At 35.9% G+C, this 15,546-nt stretch overlaps 1 long non-coding RNA gene across 1 annotated transcript; it reads left to right on the forward strand.

Annotated features, from left to right (window-relative positions):
- Positions 1-676: 676 nt before the first annotated feature.
- Positions 677-8,988, forward strand: LOC115434338 (uncharacterized). The gene is made up of 3 exons (XR_003937504.1): positions 677-880; positions 8,815-8,819; positions 8,978-8,988. It is a non-coding gene; the product is annotated as an uncharacterized LOC115434338 (long non-coding RNA).
- Positions 8,989-15,546: the final 6,558 nt, after the last annotated feature.

Below are 15,546 nucleotides of genomic sequence, written 5' to 3' on the forward strand. Positions count from 1 at the left end.
ACATGTAGATTTAACATTTTAAACGTGTAGATTTAACATTTTAAAAGCGTAGATTTAACATTTTACACATGTAGATTTAACATTTTAAACATGTAGATTTAACATTTTAAACGTGTAGATTTAACATTTTAAACGTGTAGATTTAACATTTTAAATGTGTAGATTTAACATTTTAAAAGCGTAGATTTAACATTTTAAACGTGTAGATTTAACATTTTAAACGTGTAGATTTAACATTTTAAAAGCATAGATTTAACATTTTAAATGTGTAGATTTAACATTTTAAAAGCGTAGATTTAACATTTTAAACGTGTAGATTTAACATTTTAAAAGCGTAGATTTAACATTTTAAACGTGTAGATTTAACATTTTAAAAGCGTAGATTTAACATTTTAAACGTGTAGATTTAACATTTTAAACGTGTAGATTTAACATTTTAAAAGCGTAGATTTAACATTTTAAACATGTAGATTTAACATTTTAAACATGTAGATTTAACATTTTAAATGTGTAGATTTAACACTGGATTTCAGTGATGTTTACATGTTTAAAATGTTACATTTACTTTTTTATTTAAAAAAAAAAATAGTATGAGAATTGGCTGTTATTTCAACATTATGGTCTTCCAATTTAAACGGCACCACATTGTTTTTAAATTTACAGTTTTATTTTCAGAAAACAATAGAAACACACAATTTCTACGTAAAAATCTGGTTTTAACATACTCTTTCTGTAAAAAACTACAACTGTATTTGACTTAATCATTAACACAAGAATCTTTTCAAATCAACAACTTTGCATTGTATTGTCACTTACAGTTTTTTTATGTTGCAATTTTACAACTTTTTGGTGTTAATTCTACGGTCATTTTTTACAGTGTGTCTGGTAATCTTTATCCACTGAGGAAATAAGAATAAAGGGAAGAAGTGAAGAAAAAAATGTCATATTTCCATATTTTTCATAATCCTGAACCCAGATACTGAAGCTGTGTGTGTGTGTGTGTGTGTGTGTGTGTGTGTGTGTGTGCGTGCGTGCGTGCGTGTGTGTGTGTGTGTGTGTATAAGCAGCTGCTGAAATCACAGCTCATGCCATGCATCTTGTGTGTCATTATTTTTGTTATTCAGGGAACTTTTCTTCATTAAACCATAGCTGGTCTCCCTTGGAGCTGGCATGGGGAGAGACTGAAATAGTTCAGTACTGAGGAGGAAACAGAGCTGGTGTGGTCTGGTTACTGGAACAGAGCCATTATAGAAGGTGCTGTGTAATACTGTTCATGCCAAACACATTTTTCCTTCAATAAAGACTAAAATATAGAGATTAACCCTTTCATGCATAGTGGTCACTACAGTGGACAGCTATTCAAATCTGTTTCACTTGATCCATTGGCAGATTTTTTTTTTTTTTTTTACTTAATTCAAGATTTTTTTTGCTTAATTCAAACAAAAAAATCTGCCAAAGGAACAAGTGAAAATGATCCTGGTAAGATTTCTTGAAATAAGATTTTCAAGATCTATTGTCTAAAAATCAGTTCTTATATCTCACTGAAAAGTTAATCTTTAGGTGATTATGTCTTATTTTAAGTGTAATGAGATATTCTTACCAGAAATGAGGAGACTACACTTGGTAAAATTTAGATTTTTGCAATGAGGTGCATCATTCATACACTGACATTCATACCATTACTGTAACTTTGCTGTTCTTGATAAACCTGATCTGCAGTAACATATTTGAGTGTAAATCAAATGGTAATTGTTATTAGACTGTAATTAACAGTTGTTGGTTTTTTTTTCACAAGAACTTTTTTTTTTTTTTTCATATTATCTGACTAATAACTAGTATTATAGTATGTTAAAATGTGAGAAAACACATTAATTTTTTTTTTATACAGGGTGGGGAAGCAAAATTTACAATGAACATTTAGTTGTTTTTTCTCAGCAGGCACTACGTCAATTGTTTTGAAACCAAACATATATTGATGTCATAATCATACCTAACACTATTATCCATACCTTTTCAGAAACTTTTGCCCATATGAGTAATCAGGAAAACAAACGTCAAAGAGTGTGTGATTTGCTGAATGCACTCGTCACACCAAAGGAGATTTCAAAAATAGTTGGTGTCCATAAAGACTGTTTATAATGTAAAGAAGAGAATGACTATGAGCAAAACTATTACGAGAAAGTCTGGAAGATACTATTAAAGAAGAATGGGAGAAGTTGTCACCTGAATATTTGAGGAACACTTGCGCAAGTTTCAGGAAGCGTGTGAAGGCAGTTATTGAGAAAGAAGGAGGACACATAGGACACATTTTTATGTATGTATATATGTATATATGTATATATGTATGTATGTATGTATGTATGTATATATGTATGTTTGTATGTATGTATGTATGTATGTATGTATGTATGTATGTATGTATGTATGTATGTATGTATATATGTATGTTTGTATGTATGTATGTATGTATGTATGTATGTATATATGTATGTATGTATGTATGTATGTATGTATGTATGTATGTATGTATATATGTATGTATGTATGTATGTTTGTATGTGTGTATTTATTTACATATTTATTTATTTCTACTCACTCATTTATTCACTATTTATTCACTCATTTATTTATTTATTTATTTATTTATTTATTCATCCATTTATTTATTTAGTCATTCATTCATCTATCTATCTATCTATCTATCTATCTATCTATCTATCTATCTATCTATCTATCTATCTATCTATCTATCTATCTATCTATCTATCTATCTATCTATCTATCTATCTATCTATCTATCTATCTATCTATCTATCTATCTATCTATCTATCTATCTTTCTATCTTTCTATCTATCTATCTGTTCATTCGTTCGTTCGTTTGTACAGGTTGTGTACCTACCTGATGCAGCAGTAGGCTATTTTAAATATTGACGCTGATATGTAGTTTTTTTCACCCATTTTTACATTAATTCACTATCTGAAAATGAGGAGGAAAAAAAAGTCCATTACAGCTTTGTAGAGCGTAAAATGATGTTTCTCAAATAGTGTTAGCAGCGTAAACCTGTGGAGATATGTACTTATAATTAGGTCGGTAACACATCATTGTCACATTTCATGTCCTTGAGGCTGTGGATTTACAATGTCTTGTTGATAAAAGATTCATTACTGTTTGTTCTTCTCATCACTTATGTGATATACTATTTAGCACGACAGTGGAATAGAGAGTCCGAAAAAACCCCACTTGAGAACAACAGCTGAATAACTCACCTGTGGACAGTGTTATCACAGCTTTCACATTCTGACAGTACTGTGGAACCTGTCTGCAGGCGTTCACTGCCAATGAGCCACAAAAGTGTTAGGTACTAATGTGGATGGTAGTGCCAGGCTTACAGTTGGTTCTGTGGAGCTGGGAGGGGTTAAGGCCGTGGTTCCCAACCTTTTATGACTCGTGACCCCATTTTAACATCACAAATTCCTGGCGACCCCAGACATTCAAAACAGAGACTTTTTTTTTTTTTTTACGAAAATTAATTTGTTTTTGATCATGTAATAGTTTGCTATACTATGTTGCAAATAAATATTAATTTTAGATTAAATTTAGTCTATATAATGTATATTATTATGGACAAAGGCAGAAAAGCCAGGTGTAGATTACTGCACAAAGTGAGAATTTAATTTTCCTTGGTCAGGGTATGTACAGTCAGTCCAGCTTGGATTTACAAGGCTGACAGTTAATACTGAACACATTACCAACAGAACGACTAACAATTACAAACTATCACACATTCTTCCACATGGTGAAAAAACAGCTACTGTCAAACCAAACCTGTAGCCATAATTTAATGTGATGTAAACATGTTTAGAGTGTGTGTGACAGACTGCAGTGGGACATAACAGTGAATGGTTGGATGGGAATGAATATTTTATACAGATGGAGTTATAAATATGCTTTTCTTTTTTTAACTATTCTTTAATGTTTTAGTTTTTATTAATGCCTGTTTTTTTTAATGATATACAGATGGAGTATAAAAATGCTTCTTCTTTTTTTTCTGTTTTTTAATGTTTTAGTTTTAATTAATGTCTGTTTTTTTTAATGGTAACATCAGCCTGCCCAGGGACTACAGGTGGAAAATAGCACTAGTGCTAGAACCTGGCACACTACATCTCTCCTTTTTAAGGTTAATGTATATTGTGCATTGTCCCTGTCTAAATAAATAAATAAATAAAATTAAAATGAAGACAAACAATAACTCAAACTATCAATTATGAAAGAGCTGCAGCATCTTAAACTGACCACAATGAACATTTGAAAGATAAACAGTACCACAGTGCTTCAGTTTCAACTTCAGAGTTTGTCATGTTTTTATGTATTGGGATTGTCTCTCTCAACTCACCATATATTTTTTAGTAGTAACTTTTTATTTTTATTTTTATTAATAACTAGAAATTTTAGGGGACCCCATTTGAATTCCAGGCGTCCCCACTTGGGGTCCCGACCCCAAGGCTGAACAACACTGGGTTAAGGTCAGACATCTGTGCAGGACATTTTGTTAAATATATGCATTGTCATGTCAGGTTGAAGGAGGATGGATCCTCTTTAACCCATAAAGACCCACTGCTACTTTTGTGGCAGTTCCCAAATATTTTTCTCTCTATTTAACATTTCTCAAGTGATTTCATACCATTTTTTTTTTTTAGAATATTAGCCTCTACATTTTGCCTTTTTTTCCTGTGAAAATCCGGTATTTTCCTATATTTAATTTACTTATCATGTAGATCAGGGGTGTCAAACTTATTTGAATTCAGGGGCCACATTTAGCCCAAATTGAACTGCAGTGGGCCGGACCAATGAAATAATAGCAGTGAAAAAAGTAAAATTATATTACGATCAGGTTTACATTTACAAAGTTTCCTTAAAAATCTAAATAACATGAACAGCTTAAATTGTCTTAAGAAAAACAAGTGCAATTTTAACAATATTACACCTCGGTTTCTCAGTTTATCATTTACATATGTGCATTACAATTTGCATTACAATCACACAAAACATTTAGTAACAGGCAGAATATTGGTAAAATTGCATTTGCTTTTCTTAAGACATTTCCATTTGTTCATATTTGTTCAGGTTATTCACATTTTTTATAAAAGTATAGTTTGGTAATGTAAACATTTTCATATAATTTTACTTTTTTTACACCAAAAAACAAAGAAAAAATTTGGGGTTGTCATTATTTATATGTTATTATGATGACCCACTTGAAATTTAATTGGTCTATATGTGTCTGTATGTGAACTGATTGTTAATATCTTCAGTGTAATTTTTGCATTTCACACATTCATCCCGTGGGCCGGTTGGAACCTTTGGTGGGCCAGGTTTGGCCCCCGGGCCGCATGTTTGACACCTGTGATGTAGATGTTCACAAAAGATCAGAGTAAAGTTAAGGGTTATTTTATCAGAGAAAAAAATAAGATATTTTCATCACAGATATCAATAACTGTAAATTTATCAGACCCCATGGGTTTCACTGGTGAATCGATGTTGTAGAAGATGAACGTCCAAATGGGTCATATGTGATGACCATAAAAAGACAACAAACTGCATTTGACCTGCATTAGTTTCATATATTGATAGGTTTAGTGGTTGAGAAGTTATTAACCCTTTCATGCATGAATTATGAGAACCTTAGTCAAGATTTTTTTCCTGAGTGTTTTTATTCCTCTTTAGGCATGAAAAAACAATGCAATCGAAAAAATTTTTAATGAACCTATTTTTTTTATAGAGTTTCAAAAATGTCCACTCAGCTGGACACCATGTGTTTAAATTTTGAAGCAAAGAAACACACATTATCAGAAATTGATAAACTGTGTGAAAACTATGAAATAAAACCCTTTTTAAAGCCACTAATGCTGTTTTCTCACATTTTATTATACTCTAAATACTAGTTGTTACTCAATTCCTGGCGATAATATGCAAAAAAAAAACAAACAACTTTTTGATTTAGAAAACTGTTAATTACAATCTAATAACAATTAGCAATTAATTTACATTACAACATATTACTGCAGATCAGGTTTATCAAGAACAGCAAAGTTTTTTTTTTTTGTCCATTTTATTTATTTATTTAGACAAGGACAATGCAGAATACACATTAGCCTTAAAAAGGACAGATGTAGTGTGCCAGATTGTAGCACCAGTGCTCATTTTCACCTGTAGTCCCTGAACTGGCTTATGTTCTCATAAAAAAACAGACATTAATAAAAACTAAAACATTAAAAAAAAGTAAAAAAAAAAAAAAAAAAAAAAAAAAAAAAAAGCATTTCTATAACTCCATCTATGTAAAATATTCATTCACATCCAACCATTCACTCTTACTTGTCCAACTGCAGTCCGTCGCACACATTAATGATATGAATGTCAGTGTATTATGGGATGGTGCATAAGCGTCCACAGTGTTGGCTGATATGGAACTAAAACAACAAAACCCATGAATATACAAGAGAACAGATGTAAAATAACAGTCCGCTGGAGTGAAAGGGTTAAACATTTTAGATCAGTGGATGATTTTGGTTGCCGGTGGATGTTTGGGTCTTTGTGGGTTAATAATTGTCTCATTGTACAAATCATATATGTTTTTGATACGTGGGTGTCCACACACTTCTGACCACGTGGCATAGGCTATGTGTTGTCCTCACTCCACTGGGGACCGATGAAGGCATTATCGAGTTCTGATGCTGTTGATAGTTCATTAATCCTGCTGACAAGTGTTGTTATTGTACGAGCTTCAGCTGCTCCCGATCGATGCTAAATTCATCAAAGCTTCCCCAAAGGCCACAGCTTGATTAACCACACTTAAGTGCAATTCATAAACATTCTGTGAATTCTCTTCGGGGCATCCAGAGGGCTCTAATTTTACTGCTGATCAATTTGGCTCTCACCTTTCCAGTTTCGCCCAGGGCTCAGCCACCTGTTAAGATTACACTTAACCTGCTTCTTCAGGTTGCAGCACATCATTGCTTGCTAATTAGATTTCCTCTGGAGTGCAGTGGAGCTGAAACTCTGATCAGTGCGATAGCAGCTGAACCCAACTGAGAATAACTTTAGGAATCCCTGTATGACCCTGAAGACGAGTGCAAAGCTGTTAATCCTACAGAGAGACGCTTTAAGAAACTGTGAATGGCCACTAAAAACATAGATAGCCTATTTTTCCCCTAAAGAACCCAAATATTTTCCATAGATTTTATTAAAACTCTCCCCCCATGCCACGCTCATCTTATTATTACTTGCTGTCCGTTACTATATTTATTTAATATAGTAGTTGAGCAGTCTTTGCTGTAACATTTCCGCGGATTTACTTTCTTTGCAAATGTGGATCTTGAAGGGTGAGGTTACGTTATTAAATGTCATAGCAATGAAATATTAATAAACTTTAAGTCACTCCACCTGCCAGTCATACAGGATACATATTCGCACAGTATGTTATGTCTGCTTAATAAAAACAGAAAAGATGCAGAAAAGCGATAATGAATGCTGTGATTACTTTAAAATCTGATGCCATTTGCTACCAAACCCATTAGTCACCATTACATCAGCCCCTATCTGGCCTTTATTTTAGCAGCTTTTCACTATGTGGTGTGATGCTTTTAACGGGAGAATAATAATTAATGGAGAGATTAGAATGTTGTAAAAGTTTATTTTTGTAATAGAGGAGGTTTTTTTTCACTTTCTAAATGCATTCATGTTGGTTTGCAAGACTTCTTTTTATTTTTCTGTCTTATAAGAAGTAAGTGAATGTCTTGAATTTTGAACAGTATTACTGGTAAACACAAGTAAATGACAGGTTGGACAATATTAACATTTCCTAATGCAGGGGTGTGAAACTCATTTTAGTTCAGGGACCACATACAGCCTATTATGATATATAGAAGGCCAGACCAGTAAAATAATAGGATAAGAACTTATAAATAATACCAACTCCAAAAGTTTTCTCTATGTTTTTGAGTGAAAAAAGTAAAATTCTGTAATGAAAATGTTTACATATACAAACTGTACTTGAACATAACATGAACAAATACAAACAACCTGAAAATTCATAAGAAAAATAAGTGCAATTTGAACACTATTGCACCATAGTTTATCATTTACACATGTGCATCACAGCTTACAGATCACAGTGGATCTACAAATACACACAATATTTAGTAACAGGCAGAATATTGGCACAATTCCACATACTTCTCTTAAGACATTTCAGGCTGCTCTTATTTGTTCAGGTTATTCACATTTTTTGTAAAAGGCTAGTTTGTAAATGTAAACATTTTTGTATAATTTTACTTTGTTTACATTGAAACAAAGAGGAAAAAATAGCTTTTTTTCATTATTTATAGGTTATTATGATAGTATTTTACTGGTCTGACCCACTTTAGATTGAATTGACCTAAAATGATTTTAACATCATTGATTGTTAATATCTTCAGTGTAATTTTTGCATTTCACAAATTTATCCCATGGGCCAAATTGGATCCTTTGGCGGGCGGTTTTGGCCCCCAGGCTGCATGTTTGACACCTGTGTCCTAATACTAGTCAGAAATTCTATTTTCTTGACATTTAGTCTCAAAATACCAATTTCTAATCTTATTTCATGTAGGCTTTGGACTTACATCTAGAACAGTGTCACAAATTAATTAAATATACTAAAAATGAAGAGGATGAAAATAAAGACAATGTTACTTTTGAGAGGGAAAACACTACTTTTGAGCATCACAAGTTTATTATGAAACACAAAACTTCACAATATTAATAAAATACAGCTAAGAATGAGTTCTAGAAGCTAATTTCAAGATCACCCCTGGTTTAAACATAATGCCCTATTTCAAGAAATCTTACTGAGAGAATCTTCACTTCCACTGGCAGATTTTTTTTTTGCTTAACACAAGCAAAAATATGTTGTATTCATTTTCTATTACTTGTTTTTAGAGCAGCATTTTAAAAAGGCTTTTATGAAAGGTATAATATGAATGTTTTCTTTTATTATGTGCTTAGAGCAGTCTGAAAGTGCATTCATCTCATGTTAATTAGGACTTGTGTGTTCAACCTCATGCACAGATGCTGGAAACAGATGACCACAAGATGGCGCCTGAAACTCACAGCTGTGGGGTGACATCTGGTTTTAGCTGGTACTGACTAACAGGAAATTAAAGTTGATATTCAGCTTTAACTCTCATCTGAACCGTACCATAGGTAGTTATGTTTATTAGTTGGGATTATTTGTTCACCAAGTTAAAAATGCTGTTAAGAGGTTTTATTTATGACATTAGTGAGTCAGACTGAGCCTTGAACAGATGAACCCATGCAAAAACAACTATTGTATTTATTTATATTAGATCTTATTACTCTATACTGATATGAAACTGATGCATTACAGCTGATTTTTAGTGTTTTTGTTTATTATGACAGTTTTCATGCATTTTCTCTTTCAAGCTTTTAAGCCTAATTAGTTACCCAATCATTTAACATTTCTTCCAATCTGATTATTTTTCTTCTTTCTCGCTGGCATGTAGAGGACAACAGATCACTCCTATTTTTGGAGAGCGGTGCTTAGGCAGAGGGTAGATTCAAGTCCATCATCATCTCCTCATTTCCTGCAGCTATTTAAGACTGTGCCTCTCCAAAATAGGCGCCCAATGACCGCAGCCGGAGCTATCTGGGGACCTGTTTTCAAACTAATTCAAGGATATTAGGATGTCTTGGAGTGTTTTGTTTTGACATTTCTATACCTTGGTCGTCTGTTGTGTGTGCAAAGCGTGTGCCATCCGACTTAATGACATTTTAGAAGTCATCTTAGATGTTTTTAGGTTTCCATAACTATATATTGTACATGTTGAGTACTTTATAATTTCTGTGCTGCACATTGTTATTTTGGAAATGTACTCAAAACCCAAAAGTAAGGTTTAACTGACAGATAGGTCAGACGCTCATACACGCACACACACTGCAGCTCAGTTCTACGACATCCCGCCCAAAGGTTATATTCTATCCGAAATGTTGGGTGTGTAGTAAAATACATGCTCCACACTGTCTGGCACTCCTAATGAAGGGGTTTATGACTAGTAGTCCTGTGTTTGTACCATGTATCATGCACTGTTCTATCGCTGCCTGCAAGGTCAGATCATATCTCATCCTATATCTGCCAAAGTGCACTCCACAAGGAGAGTTCAATATATTCATTCAGCAGAAACATTTTACCTAGCTCTATTTTTTTTATAATATTGCCTTGAGACAAACAAACAGAATCTAATCCTTCGTGCTTCAATTTTCCTCATATTGTCGTTGATTTTGTGAAGAGCGTAATGGAGTTTTTCACAGAAAGGCTCTCTTGTGTTATTCTGACACAGCTGTACGTGGCTAGACTTGTCAGACTGTGAGCTTTCAGCACCCACAGTGTTAATGTATAATGTCAACGCAGTAGGGAGCCTTGTTAAAAAGCAATTAAGCCAAAATGATTTAAACATTGTGTGGTTTGGCTATTGGCGAGCCTCGAGGTACACACTGTTGTTGTCTTAAAATGAGAATTTCACTGTCTGCTCACACTGAAAACCGCTATTTGTGTGAGTGTAGTTCTAACCACACTTTCCCACACCCCCCCAAACCATACCAAACCACAGACTTCATATGAGTATGCACTCTACGCACACACACACACACACACACACACACACACACACACACACACACACACACACACACACACAGTATTCACATAAGGAGTAATTGAGGGGTTTGACTAGTTTTTGGTGCATTAAAACAGTAGCTGTTTTAAATGACAGGGGCTGAGACATACTTGCATTGATGTCTGTGAGGCTGGTAAAGATGGCTGATTACTCAAAGAGGACGTGGCATTCAGTACTTCTTGTTATATTCCTCTTTATTCAGTGGAATCTGTCTCAATCACACCATTTAAGCTGTTCCTGACTATAATGCATTCTTAATCCGTGGCTTTATTGCTCAGTATATTCATTTCTTTTTCATTGCTCTGAGTGATTTCATGCACAAGCCTTTCTGCAAACACTGTTATACTTGGTCTTATTTTTGATGATCAAACTATTACTGCTGACAGTCAAGAGTCTTCAATGGGAGCTATTAAGTTGTTCGCCCTGTTTCCAAAGCAACAGCTCATCCCATATTCCATGTGATAATTTGCCATTATGTGTGTCTCCAAATAAGTCTAGCAGCATTATGTAACCAGCTTCAGTTTTAGCTCCAGTGGCCCTTGTCTTAGACAAAGATTAGCACTAGGCCATAGTCAGACACATTCTAGCTGTTGGCAGATTGTTAGCTTACGCTCTGTGTGCGAATGTGCTCATCACAGCCAGACGGCTTGGATGTGGTTTGGAACATCTGTGTGGTCTCCACTCCAGAAGAAGACAGACAGGGGAGAGACAGAGGCAGAGGGTGAGGAATAGACGAGGGAGGGGTTGGTGGGACCCCAGGGCTGCTCAGAAAGAAGCCCTCAGTTTTTCCATCACTGCTGTCGCCACCATCATGTGTAGCCTCCGAGAACAGCCAGGGGACAGTGTGAGGCAGATGCAAAGTGTGTGTGTGTGTGCATGCATGTGTGTGTGTGTGTGAGTGCAAAACAGTGAGAATGCAAGACAGAAAGCAACTCCTAGTGTGGGGAGCCATCAGTCTAGTCGATGAATTATGAAGCTGAAGGTTAGGTCTGGCGTTTTCGTGGAGCTGCTGGCGGGGGTGGGGTGAGGGGCGCGTTGAAAGGAGCGCTGGTCCAAACCTGCGGTCAACTCCCCCACCACCAGCAGCAGCACCACAGCCCAGCTCCCTGTGTGTATGTGTGTGGTGTTTATTTACGAGCCTGTTTAACCACGGCGTGGTCCCTGTGGTGGACTGACACAAGATGACAGCAGCCTAAATGTCTTGCCCTTAAAATTCAGCCTAATGGTCGCTTAGTGCTGTGGAGACAGGCACTGGGATAGGCGCCTGGGGTCTTTTCATAGGGGCCCTCTGAGTAACACATCAACTAACACATCTATGGGCCACCATCCAGAGCTTTATTACTACCTGCTTCTGTGGCTGTGGCGCCACTGATTTAGCCATGGCTGTATGTTAAGGAACAATGCGAGCATGGGAATAGACACTATCCACCTATTACAGCTGCTCCAACAATGATTTTGGACGTGAATGTCTTTTTAATATCTGTGTCTGTGGCGTCTACGACAATTTGAATAGCCACTGGACGGCTGAGAGTCCAAAGAACAGCAGTTTAATATGATGTTTGGGATGTCTGCGCTGCACAAGAGCCAAATTCTTAATTCCAAACCTACGATTAAATTTCTAGAGCAGAAAAAAATGCAGTCTTTTTTTGGGTTGTTTTTTTTTTTTTTTCTTTCTTTTTCATTTTTTTATATTGCTGTTCAGACTAGAACATAAAGAGTTAATCCACTTAAACTTTGTGGTAAGTAAATAGCAGATGCTAGTGTTATTGGGCAAATTATATGCAATATGAGAGCAAACATACACTTCGCATAAAAACGACCTGCGTAAACACACCATTCAGAACTGCATTCCATTCTGTGTGGGCTTGCCAGCCAATGCAATTAGACGCTTTCTGAGAGGAAGAAAAGATTATCATCCAAAACCTTGCGCCTTGCTCAATTCGTGTGAAAAAGAGATGTTTGTTGTGAGTCAGATTCTGCCTGTCAATAATCCACATCAGATCTCACTTAAAGTCATTCTGATCACACCTCCAGGATCTATGAGAGGAAATAGGTGAAGGAAAAAAAAAACGCTGCCCACAAATCCCATGGGAATCCATCTTTTTAGAGGAGACTTCTCCTGAATCACCTGTTGGCCTCACTCACTGTTGATAACCAAACCTCAACTGGTTGCTCAATACAACACACACACACAAAGACGAGAGCTTTGAGCTTCAATCTGCATGCTTTGGTACTGTGCAAACACAGATCAGACCATATTCACTGGGCCATGTCTCTGGCACTCATCAGGCTGTTTGTACTGCAATTTCCTCCCCGCTCTTATCCGTGTTTTGTCCACTGTCATTCCAGCGGGATTATGGGATGCTTTCATCATGCAGGAACATCAACTAAAGCAGAGAGGGAAACGTAAAGGAGTCATGTTATTTTGCTCCTCGCATATTGTCAGTGTCGCATGCCGTAATAAACTCCATAAACGCCACAGGGCTGGAGTTATCATATTGGGCTACTGATTATTTTGTTGCTGCTCTCCATCGAAATGACCACATTCATTCCATTCAGAGGTTAAACATTACCTGCATGTAAATGAATGATCCTCTATGTCACAGGTGTCAAACATGTGGCCCGGGGGCCAAATTCGGCCCGCCAAAGGGTCCAATCCGGCCCTTAGAATGAATTAGTGAAATGCAAAAATTACACTGAAGATATTAACAATCAATGGTGTCAAAATCATTTTAATTCAGATTCCACATACAGACCAATTAGATCTCAACTGGGTCAGACCAGTAAAATAGTATCATAATAACATATAAATAATGACAACTGCATATTTTATCTTTGTTTAAGTGAAAAAAAGTAAAACTACATGAAAATGTTTACATTAACAAACTATCCTTTTACAAAAAATGTGAAAACCTAAACAAATATGAACAACCTGAAATGTCTTAAGAGAAGTAAATGCAATTTTACCAGTATTTTACCTGGTACTATATGTTTTGTGTATTTGTAATTGTAATGTAAGTTGTAACGCACATGTGTAAATGATAAACTGAGGCAGAACATTGTTAAAATTGCACTTGTTTTTCTTAAGACATTTGGAGTTGTTCATGTTATTCAGATTTTTAAGGAAACGTTATAGATGTAAATATTATTATAATGTCATTTTACTTTTTTCCCTGTTATTTTACTGGTCCGGCCCACTTGAGATCAGACTGGAGTGAATGTGGCCCCTGAACTAAAATGAGTTTGACACCCCTGCTCTATGTCAACTTGTTTCTTTAAAATCTTTCTATTTGTTTATTCATAAAACAATGACAGTATCATGTATATTAGCATTATATATTTCATGTTTCAGAAGATGTGACCAAATTATTTGACTTTTATTGTGGGGGGGTCTCATGGTCATTTCACTTTGGAACTGCTTTTTAGATTTTGCTGATCACCTCTAAGGTGCATATTGTGAATTGAACTAAATTACAGAGCTTTCATGTCCTCAGGCACATACTTAATAGCTACTCCAAAATCAGATTAAAAACAACAGACAATTTCAGTGCAACAAGGACTGCTCCTCTTTGTAATGAACTGCTTTTGTAGCCCAAGGCTGGTATCTCACTGTGAAACTCTTGTCTTTTTAAAACTAGCTTTCATAGACATGCTTCTGCACAAAAATCTATATATTTTTGTCACTTCTGTGTTTTTGACTCATTTTTCTGTCAATTATCTGCTGCAATTTTTACGTCATGAGTGTTTTTGCATAGGCATCCATACCATATGTATATACACCGAACGTCTGTGTATGTGCTTATGCGTAATCGTCGTCTTAAACTAAACCAGTGATGTCAATATCCTCATCTGCAAGTTCTTAGAATAAGTCATCAGAGTAGATTAAGGCTCCGTCTAGACACAATCTGTGGTTAGTTTTGTGTTTTCTTTTCATATTAGCTAAGGCTTTGGTGAGGTTAAGATTATCCTAAGTCACTGCTTCGAGGCTTCGGCCACTCGCGGCTCTAATCTGCGGGGGGACAGTTTAGTTGATTTAGTCTTTGATGAGGTGCCCTCCGTCTCCAATACTGATGAGCTGTTAGTCGTCACCACTGCCCAGCCTTACTGCTGTGGTCTAGGCCTGCCGCCTCCCTTCTATCCAAGAGCCTCATTCATCCCAAGACAAACAGACACAGTCATTACAATTAAGCAGCGTTATTAAAGGGACAGGCTATTGGCAGATTAAGAGTGGAGAAATGAAGTGGTTCTTTGTGTTATTACAGCTCATTAGGTTGAATTTTGTTTGTTGTCCATGAGTCTAAATATACTTATTAACTTGCGTGTTTGGATTTATTCACAAGACAGCCTTGTGAGTGAAAAAAAAAGGGCTTTTTTAAAAATAAATTCTGTTGTTTCAAGAGTATATGAAAACAGGCCAGAGGAGACACCAAGGGTTTAGACTCAGTTCTTAAGGGGCCTTGAGACTTGAAGGATTAAGATTATGGGGGAGGTTCTTTTAAGTGACTGATAGTACAAAGTGAGACAGGGAGCAAGGCAGGGCAGGGCAGGAGTCTGTGTGGCGGACCAGCGGCAGCTTTACTCTTCAATCAGTGAGATGAAAATTGCCACTCATGTCAAAGTAGAGGTGTTTACTGAAAGGAGGACAAGGGAGAAAAAGAAATAGAGTGAGACCTTTTGAGAGGGAGAGTTATGCAACCTGTACGGTCCAGAGTTCCCAGGGAGCAGGGCGGCTGAATTTGACCAATCACGCTTAGTTTGGACCTTTGAGAAGAGAAGTCTGTGGGCAGAAATAGCAGAGGTGTTGAGAGGTAGCGCTG

This window comes from Sphaeramia orbicularis, chromosome 15, assembly GCF_902148855.1.
Source record: "Sphaeramia orbicularis chromosome 15, fSphaOr1.1, whole genome shotgun sequence".
NCBI lineage: Eukaryota > Metazoa > Chordata > Actinopteri > Kurtiformes > Apogonidae > Sphaeramia > Sphaeramia orbicularis.